The sequence below is a fragment of the Aphelocoma coerulescens genome, chromosome 6 (genome assembly GCF_041296385.1).
Source record: "Aphelocoma coerulescens isolate FSJ_1873_10779 chromosome 6, UR_Acoe_1.0, whole genome shotgun sequence".
Classification (NCBI taxonomy): domain Eukaryota; kingdom Metazoa; phylum Chordata; class Aves; order Passeriformes; family Corvidae; genus Aphelocoma; species Aphelocoma coerulescens.
The window spans coordinates 8,121,173-8,143,543 of record NC_091020.1 but is presented as its reverse complement, the minus strand read 5'-3'; the positions used below and the strand labels follow the sequence as shown (position 1 = coordinate 8,143,543).

General features: G+C 45.4%; 1 protein-coding gene across 11 annotated transcripts in view; it reads right to left on the bottom strand.

Moving 5' to 3' along the window:
- The window catches only part of CCSER2 (coiled-coil serine rich protein 2), a 142,030-nt gene that overhangs the window by 96,005 nt on the left and 23,654 nt on the right, over positions 1-22,371 (bottom strand). For 2 of the 11 annotated variants that reach the window (XR_011151650.1, XR_011151640.1), the window contains 4 exons: positions 11,066-11,150; positions 10,424-10,544; positions 10,066-10,099; positions 7,564-7,804 (listed from right to left, as the gene is read on the bottom strand). The exons of 1 other annotated variant lie outside the window; for it this stretch is intronic. The gene's annotated coding sequence lies outside the window, so the exon portion shown is untranslated. 8 more of the 11 variants (XR_011151645.1, XR_011151641.1, XR_011151648.1 and 5 more) reach the window with 7 other exon arrangements.

Here is a 22,371-nt window from a genome sequence, read left to right as displayed (position 1 = left end):
GCTCAGCAGCTCCAGTCTGCATTCCTCCCAGCCAGAAGGAAGCTGCACGTCAGAGCAGGGACTGAGACACGGTGAGGCCACGCCAGGGGCTCCCAGAAATGGGCAGCAATGGCAGGGAGAGGCAGAGACTGATCCTGCTTCGAGCTTGTGCAAAAAGCCTGGCTGGAAAGAGGCAGAGTAGGGGGCTCTGATGCCCCTCCCAGTGCAGGACAGGCAACATCTGGCAATGAGAGATGGATTACACCAGCTCTGACATAAGAGGAAGTGAAGTGGCAAGAGGATAAAAATAGCAAGTGAAAATTCCATGTTAATCTTACAGGATAAACACTTCAGATTGATGCTTTCAAACACTCACTTGAAATATGCATTCTTTAAAGGAAATTCTTCCCCCTTCCCCCCCCCAACAAAATCACTTCATGACTGCTTTTACAGCTTCATTTTTACAAAAAGCCTTATTATTATCATTAATTAATTTCTACAAAAGATGTCATCAAGGACATGAAACAACATACACTGCTAATTGAATACTGAATAAAACCAGCAGTCATTTACATGACTAGCAATTTTTAAATTCAAATGTTTTAATCATAAACAAAACAAATTTGCATAGAAAGGCAGCCTGAGGATATCAGCATTTCTAACTGGGTTTTGTCTGTTAGAGGCCTCTCCATTATCAGAAGTACAGCTTCTATTCTAAACTTTGAGCCCAGCCTGACAGCATTAGAAAACTTTTTCCTATATTAACCTTTCATTTAGTACCCTCTGCTGGCCAAAACAAGCACAGACGGGGAAGCCAAAACCTCGACCTCCAGCAATGAAAAAGATGCTGGAAAACCATGGGTGACCTTCAGCAGGGATGACCTAATCTGTCACAGGGGAGAAAGCTCACAGGCACACTCAACCCGGAGGAGAAAAATCAATACAACACAATGCATCTCCCACAGCCTAAGCAGATTTTCGCTGTGCAGGAAGTGACACAGGAGCTCTCAGATGTACCATCAGCTCTGTTCACCTGCCTAGCATTGGCTTTTGTTAAAATTGCTGCTTAGTCACCTGGAAAGAATGGTGAAAGCCCGAGGCCTTTGTCTGCTCCTTCCTCCTCCTTGCCAAGGAGAAATGTATGTGAATCACACCGTAACCTCATCGTCCCTTCTCCTCCCTTTCTACAGCAAAACCTTTTAAGTGAGAAATTTTTCAGCAGCTATTGTGTGTGCAGATTTCTTGCCACGAGCTGTACTGCCTGGAGCAGGAGCCCAGCAGATGAGTGAGCAGGCAGGGAGCACCTCCCTGCCCCTGCAGGCTCTGCCATCAGGTGACAGGGACGGTCCCCTCTATCCCCACTGAGTGTGAGCAGACCCGAGGGTCAGCCCTAATCCAGCAGCCTTTGATGTATCACAAACGTATTAGCAAGGTGAAGTCCAAGCAATTGCCCTCTATCCTAGACTTTACCTGTCCCTTCAAGCTGCCAGGACAGCTGGCTTGACTCCTGAGAGAGTCACCAGCCAAGCAGAGCAAAACATTTATCAGGCTCAGCTCCTCATGCAGGGCTCCAGTGCAACCTCTGTTCTGACCTGTCACACAGTTTGCTGAGCAATGCACAGCAGCATTCAAGCCTTTTCCTAAGCCTTTCACCAATCAGTTAACAACTTTTCAGTGCTCCGGGTTTAAATTAATTCATTCTTTCCGTTGGCATTATATAGCATTTATTGATTCTGTGTTTAATTTGCCATTGGAAAGCACCGACATCTGAAAGCTCCTTGGAGCTCCTATCATGTCCATCTCCCATGACCTCAAAAAAAAAAAAGTTCCTTGCATATTGTGCAATTTTACAGGAGTCTTAAAATCTTGGCTATGTCATAGTTAATGCAGCTTTGTGATGAAATTTAACTAAAAAGCTTTTCATCACTTTGTCTTTTAACCTGTATGTAAACCAGGACATTGCCTTAATCCATAATGGCTTAGTTCTTTGATAAGCTCTTAAAAGTGGTTTTGGAAACAGATTTTTCTGGGGATCACAAGCAAAGTATGCCTTTGTCCACTGTTTCAATGGTGTACTTGAAGTTCAGCAAATTAGGGGAACGTAATTTCCTTTGAAGAAGCCATTATTTGACCAAGTTCGTAAAATCACAGAATAAGCTGAGCTGGAAAGGACCTTCAAGGATCACCAAGTCCAACTCCTGGCCCTGCCCAGGACAATGCCAAGAGTCACACCTTGTGCCTGAGAGCATTGGCCAAATGCTTCTTGAACTCTGCCAGCCTTGGGAGCCTGTTCCAGTGCCTGACCACCCTCTGGGTGAAGAACCTTTTCCTGATATCCAACCTAAACCTCCCCTGGCACAGCTTCAGGCCATTCCCTCAGCTCCTGTCACTGTCACCACAGAGCAGAGATCAGTGTCTGCCCCTCCTCTTCCCCTCACAAGAAGTTGTGACTGCAGTGAGGTCTCCTCTCAGTCTCCTCTTCTCCAGGCTGAACAGACCAAGGGACCTCAGCCTCTCCTCAGGCTTCCCCTCAAGGCCCTTCACCATCTTCATTGTCCTCCTTTGAACACCTTCTAGTAGCTTTATTATCTTTCTTATATTGTTGTGCCCAAACCTGCCACCAGCACTCAATGTGGGGCCACCCAAGAGCAGAGCAGTGGGACAATCCCCTCCTTTGACCAGCTGGTGGTGCCTGATGCCCCCCAGGATATGGTTATAAAAACCTATTCAACTACTCCTTCAGCCAAAACAAATGGTGGTTGAAGTCAGACTGACAGCTCTGAATCTCTATATCACTCTTGCTTTCTCACATTCTTAAAAATACACAGAGTATCCCTGAACTGCCACTATTACTGCTTTGATTGTCTAAGTTTACTCCTTTCTTCCCTTTTGGAAATACTACAGTGGAGAGTCCACACCTCAGAGCAGAAGAGAAACCACACATGTGGCCAGCAAGAGCTCAAAAAGCTTCATTATTGACACCTGCCCCTGGCACAGCATGCTGAAGCACTTTTCCACTAAATCTCAGTGAAAATCCCCTCCTGTTAAATAACAAACACATCATTTCTAGAAATTGAGCTGGCAGAAAGTTCTGTTTCCTTTTCCAGATGTGCTTCTCTCCTCTTAAATGCAATGCATTTAATTTCCAGGTGCATTACCTGAGGCCCAGGGGATGAGAAGTCACCTCCTGTAGGTGAAATCTCTGGAGATCTCCCCCATGCTTCTCTCAGAAGGGCTGAAGTCTGACACAAAGAGCTGCTGTGCTGAGTGCTTAGCAGGCAGCAGCACCTCCTGGAGCTCCAAGCTGGACTGGAAGTACAACAGCAGGGACCTTTCAGCTAAACATTAACTCCCTAAAGGCTTTTACACAGCCACCCAGGGAGATGCACAGTGCTGGGGGACTGGATTCTGGTCACAGCTATTCCAATTAAAAAAAAAAGGCAAAAGTCTCATGTTTAGCACCAATTACCTCCCTTTTGGCCCTGTCAAGTAAAATTCATGAACTCTAATACCAACTATTCTCTAGCAGCAGAAGAGCCAATATTTTCTTGGCCAAATTTCCATGCTGTTAATCTATTTTAGTAACACAAATTCCAACCTAGAACAGGGATGCCTTAAACTCTAATCTCTTCTATGCATTTCTGCAGATAAAAAGCAGGAACAAATGTTTTCTATCAAATATTTGAACCTAAGCAGGTAAGAAGCAGAAGAGGAGAGCAGAGGAAAGAGTGGAAAAAGAATCAAGGAAACACATGAAAAAAATACCAACTGAAATGTACGAGTGACATAAGAATATTGTGATTTTTTTTCCTCCTCCCATCTGTTTCTCCTCTATCACTTATTTCCCTTCCAAACACCATTTTGGTTACTTTCTGCTTCATTACTGGCACTGGGAGCCCTAAGGATTCCTAAATTGAAAGCCATGCCCTCAGAATTGCTTGACTGACTTACAGATCATAGAGACCTTGAAAACAGCCCCACTGCCCCATGCCTGCAGAGTTCAACTCTTCACACAGATCATGTGCCCACAAGGAACTCAAAGTAACAGCTGAAACAGTAAATAACTATTAGGGAGGACAGAGAACTCCTTGGTAGCTCTCACAGGTCCTGATAGACCAGGCCAAGGCCAAGTCTCCAAACCACAGTGTTCTAAAGACCTTTGCATTTGAACTTAGACCTTAAAAGACAGGCCTGCTTACCTATGCTAAACTCTTTACTCTGCTTTCTGACTTTCCAGTTATTAGGATTTGCTCAGATCATGTTTCTCTGCAGCCATATGGATTTTTTTTTTTTTTTTTACACAGAAGCTGTAAATAAAACTCATGAGAATTCCAAAGAAAGCCAGACTTAGCGATCCTCTGGCTTTCAAAAGTAAACTTCCTTTAACTGATATTTAGCTCAGAGGCATGTTGCAAACACTCAGGGCATTGCAGTGTTCCCACAATTCTTCAAAGAAAGCAAGTCTGTTATTTTCCTGTTGATTTCCATCCTCTGAGTCCTGTGACACAGATCGGAACAAGAAGGTTAACTGGGATGAGTGGATCAGCTGCTTGGTGGATGGCTCGGAAACCTGGTAGGAGGATTTCACATCAGCAGCAAATCCCCAAAACGTTCTGTTCACAGGGGAATCAAAGAAATAACCCCAGCTGGGAACCCTGGGTCAACCAAGCACATCCTTGGAGTTTCAGTCTACAGGGTAGATTTGTTATACACATATTTAATTAGCTCACAGCCAGAAGGCAACAACATTACCTGGCTGATGAGCTATTTAAAACACCTAGCAGTTCAGGGGCTCCCAGAAACCAGCCATTCTAAGTGCCAGCAGCACAAAGACAAACCACAGGGAACAAAAGAGTTATTGAGTAGCCAGGAAACAAGATGGTTATTAAACATGTAAAGGAGACCTTTAATTACTTGCAGCAGTTGTGGGAAACATTACCAGTTGCATCTCTATCACAGATTTGAATTTTACAAGTCATCACTGGAAGGATCTAGACAATCTCGAATTTCTTTTGCAAGCGAGTTCAAAGAAAAGTTTAAGTATGGAAACAAATACTGTGTCTTTTCTATGGAAAGAAGAGAATATTTTTTATTTCTGCCAGCTTCACACTTCCATCAGATTATCTTTAAAAAACAAAGCTTTTAAAATACAGCTGCAATCATCAGGCTTGAGAGGTATTACAAAATACCGAACCACGCAAAGGGATTAACTCCTAATATCATCCAGCTGAACAGCATGAGCTCATCTGGGCTTAACCTTCTGAATCCATTCCATTTGTAGGACCCCAGCAAAAGCAGTAAGTCACAGCTAACAAGCAGGCAGCTCTTGTTTCAAACATTGAGAAGCTTGGAGGACTTCCCTTGCATCTCCATTAAAGAACCCAATTTTTACTGGAGAGGAAATATTTATTCATTCGTGGCTGCTGTGCTCCCATTAGTGCTAGGCTCAAGGGATTCCTGAGGGATCCTCTGGTGCAGCACATCCCTTGGAGCTCCCAGATTGGCCATGAGCACCCCACATTTCTCTCCAGCTCATCTGTGAGCACAGGGCTGGCAGGTGACATGCACGGCCCTTTAGCACATGGATCTGGGGACACAGGTCCCTGCCTGGCCCCAGTGACACCCAGCTTCAGCAAATTACTTACAGCATATGGTGGAGAATGAGCCCCATCTCTCACCAGTACCTGGCCTTTTTGTTCATGGATACATTGTTGGAGCTGAAATCCCCATGGAGACCTGCTCCAGATAGGCCTGCTCACAGCAGAGATGGGGACAGCCAGGAGCCCCAAACAGGGAGGAAGAGGGCCCCACAGAAATTAATCTGTGTGGATGAGCTGCCAGTGAAGGGAGACTGGTATACTCTGGCAATGCCAGAGGCTCAGGTATGAGTTTTCTCAGTGAGCCACTGACTAGAAAATCCAAAGAATTCAAAAAGACCCAAACTGTTCTCTTTACTCTGCATGCAACCAAGCTGATAAAAGTGAATTAAAAATAAAATTGGGACATCTGGGCTTAGGAGAGCTTTGTGTTTGGTAGAGAAACAGGATGATACCAGTGGAACATCTAAAAAACCTCTTTGTTGTTTTCCTGTAACTGCTAGCCCTGCCCAGTGCCTGTAACATCTCAGTCCTCCATGTCCAACTGGAGTTAAGTGGAAGCTTCAGAGAAGTGAGACGCAGGATTCCAGTGAAGCTGTTCATGCCAATGCTCATTTCTGTGCACTGTGGGGCAGCCTGTGGCTATCCCATCCCCTGAAGGAGCTGTACTGCCACCCCATGGGGAGGGCACAGAGGGAGACACTTCAAAATGCTTTGGTGACCATCCATCCTGCAGGAAGGGGTAACACAGGACTGACCCAGCAAAATGGATCTCTCCTTGCCCCTTCCCCAAATCCCCCGTCTCCACATCCGAGAGCAGCCTTCCCACGCTCAAGTTCCCTCCAGCACTCCCTGCCCATCCAAGCTCAGCAGTAAAAGCAAGCCCAGCCCCTGGTTCCCTGTGCTGCTGCTCAAACCCCTGGCACCAGCCCCGGCTGCCCAAGTGCCTGTGCAAGACCTGGGAGGGCTGGGAGAGAGCAGGTACCTGCCTGAGCCCTCTGGCACCTCTTGGCCCTAAAAAGCTTCTAGGAAATGGGCATAATGCTGTCACTGGGGAAAGGGAATTAGTGCTCAGAGCTAAGGGCAGACTTAGTGCACCACTTCATGGCTCTCAGCAGTGGAGAGCCAGCTGGCTGCCAGGCTCTGAAGGAACAAGACTACAAGGCTTTCCTTTTAATCCCCTTTTCCCTTTCAGCAGGCTGGGTCTAGAAAAACTAGTGTCCAGCACAGTGGGACACTGAGTGGAGGGAAGGCTGCCAGACAGACAGGATGCACACCAGAGGCACCAAACCAGACACTGGACCAAGTGTGTGGCAAGGACTGTACAGTCTGAACTGCCCTGGCAGCTCTCTGCTCACCTTCAGCTGCGAACGGGACTCACTGCTTAAAAAACGGGCAGGGAGACTTCCAACTTCAGTTTCTGAGCTCCCCCAGCACGTTCTACTGTTGCACATTGAGGAAGGCTGCAGGGGAAGGGCCAGACAGGACAGCCTCACTCCACATCCACCTTCCAAGTTTATCTGGGGGAAGGCTGCAGCATGGCTGCTTTGTGGCATAATTACCTAACCTCCCTTGATGATTTTCTTGGCCCATCCTGAGTTACACTTCTTTTAGCACCTTTATGCGTCCCACCTGAACTTTGTTTTGAGATGCAGGCTCCCTCAGGAGGCACCATGGCATAGCTGCCAGTACAGATCCAGCCCCGGCCATCCAGGACAAACCTGGGCCAAGTGGTAACACTTGAAGCTAATTAATCATTTACATCACACCTGACTTGCTGCAGAAGGCAATTAAAAGGAAGCAAAATTCTGAGTGTGATGCACAGCATGGCATAGTAAATAAAACATTCCCAGTTTCAGCACTCTGCTCCCACCTCTATACAGTGGCTCAGGCTGCATCAGGGAGTCCATCCCCTTCAGCATTCCTCACCACAGGCTTCATGGGAGCTTTTTTCAAGCATTTATCCTTAATTATAAACCACACTGAATAATTATGCATTTTTTTGCTGATTAAGCCAATTTGATTGTTTGGGATGATTCAAACAGCCCACATGACATTAGATCTCATGAGAGATAATTGCACAAAGACTTTTAATGTGAATATATCCATCCCTGTGGCATTTAAACTGCAGATATTCAAGTGTGACTGACATGTTCTGGTAAAAAAAAAAATTCTAGAAAGAACAACTACAAGCTGATAGAAGAAATCCTGGACCAGTCTGAACAAGCCTAAAAGTAAGGAGAAATTAACTTTAGAACCTGGTCCCTATTCAGAGGTGTTATTGCAATCACAGCTGATACGGGGCAGTATTTTCCACCCTTCCAAACAATACTGAATAGCTCCATGCAGGAACACTATCCCACTTGGAGAAAATTTCAAAGGCAACAACCAAAATCTGTCTCCAATTAAGAGGCAGGACTCTGGCCCTTCACTCCCAATTACAAAGTACATACCCCAAATAAGAAGCATACAACCAACAGAGTAAGGCAACTTAGGAATAAGATTCTCCAAACATAAAAGGCAGACAGAGACTTGCTAAGCACTTATCAAGTAATTCAAGTTCACCTCCAGGACCACTACCTGCTGAGTTTGTGCACAGTTGCTGCAAAATTACTTTCAGATGAGGTAATTTGGCAAGTTGAATATCAAATTTAACTGCTCCTTTGCTCTGACCGTGGCAGTGCATCTGCTCATGGAACTCCTCCTCACTGTTAGTTTTCCCTGTTGATCCCACTGGAAATGGTGAATGTCTAAGAGCAGAGGCTGGCCCCAGGCCTTTTGGGAAAACAGCCTGCCAAGGTCACTGCCCCTGTCTGCATCCCTTCTGCCTGTTATTTGTGTCCTGTGACAGCCTGACAGGAAACACTGACACACAAAGGGCGAGCAGCAGACTCCAGAGTGGTTCTCACTGCATACTCTCCGTGTGTGCCAAGTTTTGGTGGCAGAGGAAACAAGCAGCATTCACACACCTGCTGGGCTGGCTCACAGGGCATAGGCAGGGATGCTGACAAACAGGAAGACCTTTAGGAACCAGCTGTAAAGACAGATTCCCAATAGGTGTCTTCAACTGCTTCCACACGGATACATTTTACATGTCTCTGCTGAGAGGGAGCCCAGCACAGCTGTCGTCATGATGGCTGATCTACACATTTGATTTTTGCTTTCTTGCTTCATTTAAAGAATGGTTAAATCCCTCTATCTCTCCTCAGCTGTCAAACTGGGACCCAGCAGTCTGCCAGATAACATGCAGCCAGCAAGGAGAAGCTGTGAATCCACAGAAGCACAACCCATTTCCTCTCCACCTGTAAGGAGTCAGACCAAAAGTGGACCACAGCTGCTGAGAGCTGAGTGTACACTGAGTACATTACAGAGCCTCATCTTTCCAGGCTCCATGTCAACAGCTCTCCAAAGTGGTGTGCAGTGCTCCTGGACAGTGCCTGGCTGACTGCAAACACAAAGGATGCTGCATTTGCAAACCTGGTTCTGCTCTACGAGTACTCCTGGTACCACTGAGACACAGCAGAGCAAAATTCACCCTGTGGAGTGCAGAAACCCAAACATCCAGGCAGAAGCATGATGGGATCAGAGACCAGCATTTCTGCACCATAGCTCTGGCCAGAACTGCTGGCCCAAGGCTGAGCCTAAATAGAGCACCTGGGCTGTGGCAGAGGCTGTGGGTGAGCCCTGCTGAGACTCATCAGGGTCATTATTGCTGATTAGTGGGACTGGTAAGGACCAGTTTCCCGACAAAATGCAGCAGTTTGGTATCCAGCAGAAAGACAAGTGAACTCTCCAGAGACTTTGTGTGTGAGTCTCAGAGCAACATGGATAGAGAGATAACAGCAAAACACACCAAGCTAGCTCACTGACTTGTCCTTATCTCCTGGGGCAGCGTGATTGTTCTCTAGCCTAAAAATTAAGTGAATATCAATAAAAGTTATTGATTGGCAGCTCTGCAGATGCCATGCACAAGAGCAGACACTGCAGAGAAAGACATGACAAATACAATGGCATCAGATGCAGCAAGACCGTGACCATGCTGTGGAGTGGCTTCACCTCCACACAGAGTGCAAGCAGTGTGCTTGCTTAGGCTTTAGTCACTCAATGCAATGAGATTGCATAGCCTCACTGCCTAAAAATTACCTTCAAAACTATTTAAACTGTTTATACAAGGTGATCCTTTCATATTTCTCAGGGTACTTCCATCCAGTCTGCAATAACCTCCTTGTGCCCTTTTCCCATGTGGCAGCAGGTTCTGCACAGCCTCAGATTTGTTGCTGTCCTTATCAAAAGTACCAAAACCTGACTGGAGTGAGAGGTGTTTTGGGAGGAGAACAGAGATACAGAGATCTCTCACCCAGGGAGGTGAAGAAATAAGTGAATGAGAGGGAAGTATTGGGAAGCCAAGGCCTGAATTTAAGGCTTTGCAGTGTGATGTACACTCAGGCGTGTCCAAAGTAGAGAGTTGAGGTGTGATCAAGTTGCTTACCTGATGCCACAAAAAAGATCTAAGAGCTGAGGACCTGTTTGGAAACACAGCACAGAAATTTAGGACTTCAGTGGAGGTCAGGAAATTGAGGAACTATTTTTTTCTTTTAGGGCACTACCTGACTTCTGAGAAGCAGCAGTGTGGTGTAACAGTGAATCAATAAAGAGAATAAATGATGAAAATCTAATGGACTCTCAACATCAAGCTGTGCTGTACAAATCTGCCCACCAGTCTATCTCAGATAACACTGATGCATGTCCTGAGACAGACCATAGGCAGCAGCAGATTAAGTGATTATCGTTCATTTCAGAATGCATCCATCTACCTGTAAATGAAAGTCTTAACGAAGCAGTCTCACCTCTTACTGAATCTTCTCTCTTCTGAGGAGCAGATTGGTGACTCAACTTTTCCCAGCTGTGCCTCCCCACAGAAGAGCTCAGTTCACAGTGTCTGGGTCCCAGCTGGATCCCCACCCCACCCTGCTCCAGGAGAAAGGACAAACAGGTCACAGCCTTCCAACAAGAGCTGACTGCAATGCAGGAGGAGCTGCACAGTCACATACTTAAAGCCTCGAGCCTAATGAATGAGGGTCACAGGCAACCTGAGCTCTTATTTATGTCTGCTCTGTGACACAAGTGGCCTTGCTAAGTGTACAAGTTCTCATTCCTGTCTAAAGAGTAGAATATTTTTCCCTCAGTGTAGTAAAGAGAATGCTTCCCAAAGGCTCTGGGGTTGGAGACACAATTATGAGGAATTCCTCCCCATACTCCTTAGTACAGAATTAGATGTTACATAGACACATTCTCTTAGAGCTGGCTGGATGGGGCTGAGGTCCCTGGTTAAACTGGAATTATTATTTTTTCATTTACTAAATTTATTCTTGTAGCATCATCCCTAGCCATCTCCTTTAGAGCATTATAAATAAGCCTGTTCATCAGCCTGCAAAATCACGTATGACAAATTAAATTTCCATTAATAAAGGTTCCCTCTTGCCTCATACCTGTGACAGAGGAGACAAGAGTCATGCTGGCTGGTATTTTGTCCTTTGGATAGCCGCAGCTCTGCAAGGAGGGAATCTCTTTTTGCTAAAATACAGAGACACAGCAGGTGAGGCAAGAATCCAGGCTAAAATCTTTTGAATGACAGGCTAGTGGGGAAAGTACCAGATTTGTCACCAAGTAGCACTGCCAGTGTTCAAAGAGCCTAAGTGCTCTTCTATTTTAGCATAAAAAGCTGCTGTAGTTCAAAGAGTTTACAAAGATTTCCCACACACCAAGGGTCACCCCCCTGTCTCACAGGGACTTCTCAGGAGGAGTATCTCCCTGTCTGGTGCAACTCTGGCTTGAGAATAAGTCTTGCATCTGACATTGCCCCCATGCATGTCCCACTCCTACACACAGAACATGTTTGCAAAGCTGTGCTGGGAGCTAAGGGAAGGATCCAGCTGCAAATAATCCCACTGGGAGTGTTCACACTGGAAACAGCTCTGTCCATGGGAGAGGGGAAAGGGTTGTGCATGAAGAAACATGCATGGCACAGAGTAACAAAAGCCATTCAAGCTGATAGTGAGCAGATCTGATCACAGTCTTTATTTGATGTTACAGTTCTCTAAATGCATGTTAAGTACAAAGGCAGGCTCCCCAGAAAATATGGAGGGTCTATTTTGTGGGCTCACCCTACAGAGCACCCAGAGCTTGGGCCTTGTGCTGCTTCAGGCCAGTGTCACACCCAGGGCTTGTCTCTCTGTCATTTAAACCCTTATCACTGCCTGTCTTCAAACCCCATCAGGGTGATGCCAAGTGTTAAAGCCAAGCCTGACTGTGTCACCTCCTGCCAAGAGCAGCAGGGAAACCTGCTGTCTCAGGGATCTCAAGGGCAAAGGCAGAGACCTAATCCAGGCTGCAGGAACTATATACATTACAATGCAATTATATACCACCTCTCACATGCTGTCCATTACTGACACAGAAATAGAGGTATTGTCACCACACAGGGCATCATCAATTAGCTTTTTAAAAATATGCTTGATGGCAAAAATTTCAAGGGCAGCACAAACTGTCAAACTGCAGCCTAACCTCTCTACATATGATTCAGAAGTTGGTATTTTTATACAGGCAAAATATAAGCAGCTTCAGCCATGCTATTATTATTATAAGTTAACTGTGAAGCTATTGCTATTATTTCCAGATGGTTATTTAGGGATTTTAATTTCTGGCACCTAGAGCAGTTTGTGGTTTTTCCCGGGTTTGTAAATATTTCTTAAATCTTCCTGACACGGGGTTTAGTAAGTAGGTAAAAGTGTTGTATTTCCCACTGAACAGATAGGCAGACTAAAGACAAAAACCAGCCCAGAATTACAAACTCCCTGAATAGTGGAGACAAAATTAGGAATAGAAGGAAAATAAAATGAGATTAACTGAGGTGTGAACACATAGAGAAAATAGGAAAATGAAAAGGTAAGAGACAGGGCTCAAAGGAAATGTAACCAAAGTACTTCCTCATTTTGGCCAGCTAATATCATACCATCCCAGCTTTCATACCCTGTTGCCCATGGAAAGAAAAGCCTAAGGAAGGTATCTGGGAGAAAGGAGGCTCTCTCTCTTTTTATCAAACAAAAAGCATCAGCAACCAGATTTTAATTAGCCAGAAGACCTCTGTAAGAGGACTTTAAAACCATGCACAGCTCGAAACCTTTGCATCTGCATATTTAAATGCTGATATACACTGATGCTTGTGTAATAAAATGAGTGCACATCCCTCACAAGTGCTTGGACTACACCAGCTAAAAGACCCTGACAGAAATTGAGCTCGGAGCCCACAGCAGCTCAGTGGGAGCTGGTGACTTTACAGAGCACCTCCAGGAGGAAGGAGGGCTTTATCCTCTGCTTTCAAAGAAGACTCTTATGTCTTGCAAGCCACATTTGACATCCAGCTTGTCCTACAAGCAAGGAGCAGCTTCTGACTCTCTTTCCTTGCAGTTTCCAGTCTTTTTCCTCCCTGTTAAGCTGGAGGGAGTAAGGACATGTCAGTGGAACGCAGGCTGTTTGCTAACGGGAACAGTCAGGGAGAGAAGTCAAAACTACTGAGGCACTCTTTATCCCCAAAAAAGCTCTTTGCTGTGGGGGAGCTGAGAGGGAGCAGGTTTTTCACGGAGGTATCAAAGTCATCTCTTTCCCTGAGCATTAATATAATCTGCACCTGTGCTCTCTCCTCATAGCAATACAGACTTACCTCCCCCTCAGGCTTTCCAAATAATGAAGGTAGCTGCAGTCTTGGATCCTCCTGTGGGGACTGCCAACATGGGAAAGGGTTTTTGGAGAAGTGGAAAATCTCAGGGAAATCTCTTATGTGGAAAGTTAATAGGTAGAAACTCTTGAGGCAGCTTGGAGAAATGGTCACACACGTTTCATTTTCATAAGTGGAAAATATGTGGTCAGACTGCCAGGTTTCTCAGCCCCTTTTGTGCATTAGGCAGCTACATAGAGATGATGAAAATGTGTGTGTTGGGGGGTTCTGCCTCAAAGATGAGGGGCCCAGCTCTGGTTAGGCTGTGCTGCTTGTGGCACTAATTTCTTAATTGGCTTTGTAAAATGTGCAATTATGAGCACATTCTTAGCACCTTTCTAAGGCAGAATGGGTTCCCTGGGCCAAAGGCTCAGCTCCATAACCACTCACCCTGTGCATAATTTCCCTGGCAGGAGAAGCCTTGTCAATAATTCATGAGCAGCACTTGCAGATTGAGGCCCTCGAGCACTTCCACTGTTGTTGGGAAGAAAGGAAAATGGGGTCGCTCTGTAAAGGTGTGACATTTATATATAAAAAAAGCCAACATCACTTCCAAAATACTTTGTTGGATTGTTCCTAAGAGCACAATGGAGCTAACCTGATCATCTGCTCCAAAGTTCAGAGAGCTCATGTGTGGGCTTCTGAAAGGCAGGAACAAAGCCAACTTGGCCCAAACAACAGCTCATTTGTCTTGCCCACTTAGACTGCTGACTTTCCTCAGCTGCCTGTTAGTTTTCATGTCTTCATATGGCTGCAGTATGCATTCCCTGGCTTTGCTTCCATCTACGGCTGCATCAGATTGGCATGCTGGAGTGTGAAGGCAAATTTCATTTCCTTGTGGTCTTGTACTTGAAATATGATGGCAGAGAGACATTATCCCTTGAATGCATTTCACTGACAACCTACTTTGTATTTCCAAGTAGATCCTTTGAGAAAAATCCACTTTTATTTCCCCACCTTTCTACTCCAACTTCCTTTCAGCATTTTTCTCTGAGCCAAGATGCATTATCAGACTTTTTCCCCCTCCATCAGATAAATAAGTCAGGTGCATATAGAAGTGAAAAAGGTTGTTAATCAATTAGCAGAAGTTTTCTGCTGACAGCAGTGCAATCACTCAGCTAATATGATAAAGATGCTCATCAGAGACGATTATGAAGAAATTATTTCCTCCAGGAATTGGCTGTAGCTTCCCTGACAATACTCCTAGGAGCAGTTTTGGTCAGAGATGTTTTCTCCCAGAGTGCACACTGATCACTGGTTTCCCTAGCAGCTGCTAGTTCTACTTCTATGATTCTTCCTCTATTCCCCTGTGAAAAGGGGATTTATTACCATAAATGAGAACTATAAATCTGGGATACCATATGTCAGACAAGCTCGCCCCAGAAGCCAGGTGAGAGGGGACACATTTGTATTCTTTGGCTTTGTAATGCCAGGTTGTGGAAACAACAGAACAGACCACACATCCATGCATGCTGTGCCAGCCAAGAGTCTGACTGTCAAAATGCTCCCCCCCCAGCCTTTGGAGGCAGTGACCTGGAGCTGAAATGGTGTGGCTGTTCCCACTCCCTCCTCTGCCTGACCTTCTGGCTCCCTATTCCTCCCCTCATCCCTTTGCCCCTCAGAGAGCAGCCCCTCTCCATGTCACAGGGAGTGCTGCCCCTGCCATCTGGAGCAGCATCCCTATTGCTCCAAGCCTAATTGAATTTGAAGGGAAGCAGGGAGCTGGTCCTGGGGAAAGACATTTCCTGACCCTGCCTTATGACCCTGACTCCTCCCAATGCAATGTCTGCTTGGAAAATTAAACACCTCCTGAAGCTCTGCTCCTTTTTTCCTCTCAAGCTCAGGGGTTGCCTGCTATTTACCCTGTGGCCCAGCACATCTTGGAGTGATGCCTTTCTTCTCCAGCTGACTTCCTCATTAGCTATCACAGAGGAGCCCCTTCTGTGACAGGAACCTTCCACCATCGGCCTGCTCCCAATCCTGTGCCTCCAGAGCAATGAAATCTGTTTTTTCTCCATGTGGAAGAGTCAGACACAGCCCCCAGCTCCCCTCTCACTCTGAGTTGTAACATGAAAATAAGATCCCAACAGCGTGGAGGAGAAACAGCACCCAAACACCAACAGCTCTCCACATGAATGATGCAGGGAATGTCAGGACCTAATGGGTTTGCTTCCTATGGCACAGGCTGAACCATGCTTATGGACAACCTGTTTTATGGCTGCTGAAATTCAGCAACAAGAAATTGCTAATCATTGCTCAAAGAAAATACAAATGGATGTCAATTGACACATAATCCAGATGTGCTTACAGGTGCCAAGGTTCTGGCAACATCACAACGTTAGGTACTTTATTCTTAGCATCCATCCTAATATTAGACAGACATAAATTAGAATCAAGTCTGACCCAAGCCAAGAACAATTCCATGTAGGAAGGGAACAAGGCACTAAATTATGTTCACAGATAGAGAAGGAAAGCTCAAGGATTTCTGACGATCACTCCTCTTTGACAACACGTTCACCAAGCCTTTGAGAAAACTTCCACCTGAAATGGTTTGGCCTTACATTACCTGAACTCCCAGGAGGAAACTGGGCTTGGGAGCAAGAAGCCAAGGAGCTGGCAGTGCAGGACATCACTGGGACAGGCTTCTCAGGCCTCTCTGGGCTGAGGCAGTCACGGACTCACAGGATGTCTCGAGTTGGAAGAGACCCACAAGGATCATGGAATCCAGCTCCCTAGTCCTACTCCAAGCAGCTCCCTGGAAAGCTGTACACTCATAGAGAGCACTAACAAGGTGGTGAAAATTTAATTTCACACTGAAATCTAAAGACAAGACTCAGCAAGAAATGGCCACTGGCCAAGTGGTAAGATAAATGAGGCCACTTTTAGGAATAAATCTGAAAAGCTGGACGCCACACCGGAGCTAACCCAATGTCAGGAACAGTATGTTAACACAGACTGAGTCTGACACATGAGTAGCTGTGTCAGCAAAGGGAGAACACTGAATTAGTCCCCCCAAGCTTGTGGCTGCACTTTCCCTGCACATACATCTCTGCTTCAGTGCAAACCCAGTCCCAGTAAGCATCATGTGAAGCGTGGGGGTTCTCCAAATCCTCTGTGGTCCTGCCTTTGCAGTGGCATCACTGCTGCTTCTCCTGTCAGAGGACTCTCCAGATGCCCATCTGTGAGTGCAGGAACTTGGCCATGGGGACTGGGGGTCACCTGAATTCAGCAGAGGCACAGAAAGGGCCATCTCTCTTATCCCTGCCCCAGACAGCTCAGTATGTGCTACTGGAGACACCTTAGTTCTCCCTTTGAGCTGCAGAAGCCTCATGGAGTGATTTAGAGAAGTCTTTCCTTGGGGATGGAGACGAATGGTTCTGGAGTCAGGACAGAGGCACAATTGCTATCCAGGCCATGCTGGGACTCTAATGGATAACCTGCAGTCTGCCACAGGAAAGAGGGAGCACAAGGAAAATGCACAGGAAACCCCTCTTCCACCAAAGGGCTGAGCTGTGCTCAGTCACTGCTGCTAAAAAACTGCCTGGAAGCATAAATGTTAATGTTATGCCAGATCCGGCACAGAGGCAGAGATTCATTCCATTTTATTATGAAATGATACAAGCACCATAAAGTGTCAGCTTTCAAGTTCATAATTTATAAATTAAGTGTAAATAGCATATTCTGACCTCCTCCCCAGCCACTCATTTATCCTTCCCCCATGAAAAATTAATGAGTCTATAAAATAGCTTGTAAATTTAAAGCAGTAATTTTTTTTTTTTTTTTTTTTTAATCAACAGAGTGATTTTCACAGAGGCCCTGAAGCATTAGCTGGCTGCAGCCACTGCTGTTAATCACTGGTCTTAGGTGTGCTCCTATGCCCCAGGAAAGGTCTTGCACCTCCTGCTAATACTTCTGATGCAGACCAGTGTCAGGGACAAGCTCTCTGAGGTTTTTAGGCTGTCCTAGTAGAACAATCCCTGCTTTCCACAGCCTGGCAGGCTGCTTCCTTCAGGGGGTGCTTGAGGACTTAACATCTTATCCAAGACATCAGGAAAAGAATTAGCAAGACAATTCTTAAAATAAAATTTTCTAAGTGGAAAATTCACCGCAGGCAAAACCTTTGCTCTGTGGGAAGGGAACCGAGCACAACCAGACCAGATAGCTCCCTATTTCCACTATGAGGATTCCCTGTGGGGCTCTTCTGCTATCTGGTGACCTTTTAAGCTTTCCTTTGCACAAAAAGCTGCACTGGTCGTTTTGCAAGGCCCTCTACAACTTTGGGAAGGTATTTAGGGGTATTCCTGCCCCTTGGTGCATGCATTTACCAATCCCATGCAAAGATCAGAAAAAAAAACAGGTGACAATCAGGGAGGAACAGGAGTCAGGTAAGCTGAGGATCAAATGGGGGCAGGCACAGCATTCCAAGGTGTTGGAATCATGGAGGGCCACAATGGATGAGTGCAAAGAACAGGAAACAAAACTGGCCTGGAGCTGCTCACGTGGGTGTGAAGGGGCTTTCCACGCAGCTGAGGCCATTGATCAACAAAAATTGTTTCACAGAAATAAACTCTTATTGCTAAGGTCTGTCATGAAATATCCATCTCTTTTCAATTGAACAGAAAAAAAGCCCACACACTGGAGTAAACAAGGCAGAAAAAACAAAGCATGGAGAGTACACTTCCTCTCCTATAGCCAAGTATGACCATGTTGAGCATTCTTTCTTCTCTGCAGCCTATCATGAACAGAAAGTTACTGTGACAATTTATGACAAAAGGGGCAGATTTTATTCATCAGATTCCTACAATCAAACATTAAAATCAATAGTACTCCTCTGGGCACAAGATGGAGAGACAAACATCATGACTTTATCTATGCTGCATGTAAAATATTTGTAATTGAGCAAAAAGCCTGATCTCAAATGCTTAAAAATATATGGCTGGGGCAGCAAATGTGATTGGATTTCTTATAATCGAATCATTTTAGTCCATATGTGGCCCCCAATCTGTTTAGGATTGTTAAAATTCCTGGATATTGTAGTGCCTTCCCCAGAGAACGCCGGGGAAGAGCTCTGGCCAGCCTGGACCAGATGGGATGCCAGTGATTCCAGCCAGCAAAGGCAGAAAAGAGGACAGTGGTTAACTCCTCCTGTGCCAGCCACCACAGAGGAGGGCTGGACAGGGAGACAAATGCAGGCTGCTTTCCAATGCTGCAAGAGGCAGTTTTTATTTTAAAGCTCTCAGGATCAAACCGGTGTAGCCCATGGGGACAAGCAAAGCAAGGACCAATTATCACATCCTTCTGAAAAGTGTTCAGTGATGTAGGTGGAAAGTGGGGTTGTTTACAAACTCCCATGGAAGGAGGGGTCCCAGCAGTCCAGGAGGAAAGTGAAATGCTGTAAATGAAACCAGCACCCAGAAGATGAAAGGCCTCTTGGTCAGACTGAAGGTGTTTCTAAAAATCTTATGGAGCTGCACAGGATCAGAGAGCATTGAAAGATGCATGAAAGCCAGCAGAGCCCTGCTCGATTTAAGGACAACAGTCTGGCTGCTCTGCATTCCCTGCCCCTCTCTAACCTGACACTGAAAGGAGTGACCCAACATTTCAGAACATCCACCACAGGAAACACTTGAATGCTCCTTGTCCACCAGGCTGGATTAATTCTATTTATACAAGTTTAATCCCTTGTCATGTAAAACAAACAACACCATAGCTAAGAACAAAATACAGGGTTACCCTATTAAAACAGTGTGTGATTACAGACAACACCATTCTGCCTCTGACTTTCTTAACCGAGATAACCAGCAGTTCTCAGCTAAACTGGAAACCTCACCTCATTTTTCCACACCTGCCCAAACTGTTATGCTGCTTTGATGACTTCAAGGGAATTCTGTAGGTGTTTTCCAAGGAATTATTTAACAGGACTTTACCTAAAGTCCTGGAAGCCCAGGGGCTATGGTAAAAGAAAAGGAAATGAAAGCAGCAGCTCAGGACTTTCAATATGTTTTCCTCTTTAATTCATAGAGGAGCTGTCAGTATAATACTGACTCCTAGCTGAGTACTAGAAGATCTTTCTTTTGCACTGAATTTATACTTGTGGAAGAACAAATTTACCCTAAAAATAAGGAATATTCCCATCTCACATCCTACAAGATCAGCTTTGCACAGGAGATAGCCCCAACATTGTATCTATCATTTCTTGACAGATTCGTCTGAGCAATTACAATCATTCTTAAAAATACAGAATATAAGAACTGTGAGGAGCAATCAGGTGTCTGTAATATTTATTTTGTTGGTCACTAAAAGATCTTCAAGATTCTCTTTAGTTTCAAGAGCAACAAAAATGATCATTTTCAAATGCCAGCATCTTATCCTAGAGAGGGACTGCTAAGGAAAAACTCAAATAATGTTAGTGCATGTAAATTATCACCGTGTAATTCCCTGGAGAACTTCTCAACATAGACATGCCATAATAGGAGCTACAGGTCCAAAATGTAGGTCACTGGCTACAAACCCACTATGTCAGTACATAGGAGAACCCACCAGCACCCTAAACAACCTATTCCTGTATTCTCACCTGGGTACAGGCTGCAGGAAAAGTTCAAGTCTGCTTTTGACTTAGAAGGAATTCCCTGTGTCTCCTGCTTATTAATGGCTCTGAATAGGAACAGACTTAGTGCTCTTCTCATTTGACAGTTCTTTGCATTGCCAGGATTTGACAAAACCTGGAAGAAATAAAAGCAGCTGCCCCACTAAAGTACCCTCAGTAGTTTTAAGTGCCAGACTTTTGCTTAGGATTGACTTTCACAGCTTCAAAGGAAAGTGTGATTCTTGCTGGAGCCCAGCTGTGTGTCTAGAATGATTTTTTTTTTGAGCAATAATACTAACCAGAAGTACATTAACTCATCAAGGACATACTGGCTCCAGTAACTATCAAGCAATGATTTGGACAACCCCTCCACTTGGGAGGGGATTTTTACAGAAATTTGCATCCCCCTTTCCATAGCCATGAGGGCAAGTTAGATTCTTTTGCTAAGAAGAATAGATTGCATCTTGAAGCAGTTGAAAATGCAGAATGTGTTTGGATGCTATCATTCCCCCCTTAGACATCCATAGCTACCTCTGCTCAGGACCATGAAGGGAGTTTATACATGAAGATTAATTCAGAAGGCATTTTGCAGGCAGACAGGTAGCTGGGAGCCAAAGACTAACAATTCTACCTCAGTTGTTCATAGAATACATATATGCATGTGTAAAAGACAGAAAGGGAGAATACTGCTTGTCTCATAATTCAAAGATTAGATTTCTCATTCCCCATGCATTTTTAATTTGCTTACAGAGTTTCATGAAACAGAACTCCCGAGGCTGGGCTGGGGGCATAGGGAAATCATCTGTGCTTGGGAATTGCCAGAACGGACAGCCAGGGGCTGATCCAGCTGGGTGGATGATGGATGGGAAGACAGTGCAGCCCTGGTTCCTACTCTCCCCTGTCTCACACTGACGGGGGGACTGGAGCTCTCCTGGCCCTTCCCACAGACAGTTTCCTAATGAAGATGACCCAACCTGCTCAAAGAGGGGTTGCCAGGGCATGGAAATTACTTCATCAGGAATACCCATGGTCCATTTTTTGCATCTCCTTGCCAAGTACAAAGCAGCATGATACAATTCCCACAGTTGTGCTCTGTGGGGTGAGCCAGGGTGAGCCTCCAAGCATCCCTGTGCAAGGCATGCCACGAAATAGCAACCAAATGCTGCAGGCAGGGCCTGCTGAGGGACAGTGCTGCCAAGACTGCAGGACACTCCCCTGGCTTGCAGAATCCCTCACCTGAATACAGAGATTTGGACTACAGCTCCAGAAAATGAACATCTGAATCATCTCTGAGAGCTTCAAGCTAAATCCCCGAGTCTGGGGTTTTGCTCCCATTTCAAAGCAGGTGCTTTGTTTTAGCATTACTGATCTTTTAGCAGAGCCACTATATAACTGAGTATAAATCAAGTCTCTGGTGTCAAAGGTGGTCCATCTCTCACATTTATGAAAGGTGTGGATGGGCAGCAGGGTTGGAACAGAAGTAGGATCTCTGAACAGCCCTCTTGAAGTCACTGACTCAGCTCTGAGGGGAGCAGAGCCTGCTCATTACAGACTTTGTCGACTGAAAAGGCCATTGTACCAATTTTTTTGCCAGATCAAGGACTGATTTATCCCTATTTAACGTCACTGAATTCAGTCAAGCTATACAAGTCATGGATTTTGCTCTTAACTTTCTCCATAGAGAATACTTTTTTCCCCCTTTGATAGTGCTTCAGTGAACCTCTGAAAATTTATGTGCATGGATTCTGCTCCAGCAAAGCCTGGAAGCACACACAGGAAGTACGTGAGAAATTGTCCAGAGAGGAACTGGATTATTTCCATACTTAAAACACCACCAGCCTCTTTCACCTGACATCCTTGCTCATGTTTTGTTCCGTGGGAGACAGAGGGCTCCTTCAAGCATTTGCCTTCCAGTGCTGAAATGATGGCCACAAGAAAGACTCCCATTGCCTTCCCTGGAAGCTGATTTTTGCTGTGGGTAATGGCTTGTTTTGATGGCATTGGGGAGCTTTGGGGAGGACAAGACAGGGAGTCCATCCCATCTACCACATGTTCACTCTGCCCAGATTTAGGGGTTTTACCAGACACGAGTGACATCTGTTTCTGAGATTTGCCCAGAGGTATCCCTACTTAGCACTGGTTGCTGGCCTACAATTCTCCCTGTTGACTTCCACCCATGAGTCCCTCCAAATTCCCAGCAAAAACAGACTGTAGTCCCTGCACCTACATTGTGACCAATATTTTTTCTGTGAAACTAAGTTTATGTCCTGCTTTCAGGGCACATTTTTGATGCACCTTATCTGACCTACATTACCCTCTTCCAGGCCTGCTCTAGGACCTTACTGGACTTTGCAGCAGCACCTTTCTCTCCTGTTCCTCTTCCACCAGGGAAACAGTTTGTTTCTGGCTAGGTGCTCACATTTCATTAGTTGCCA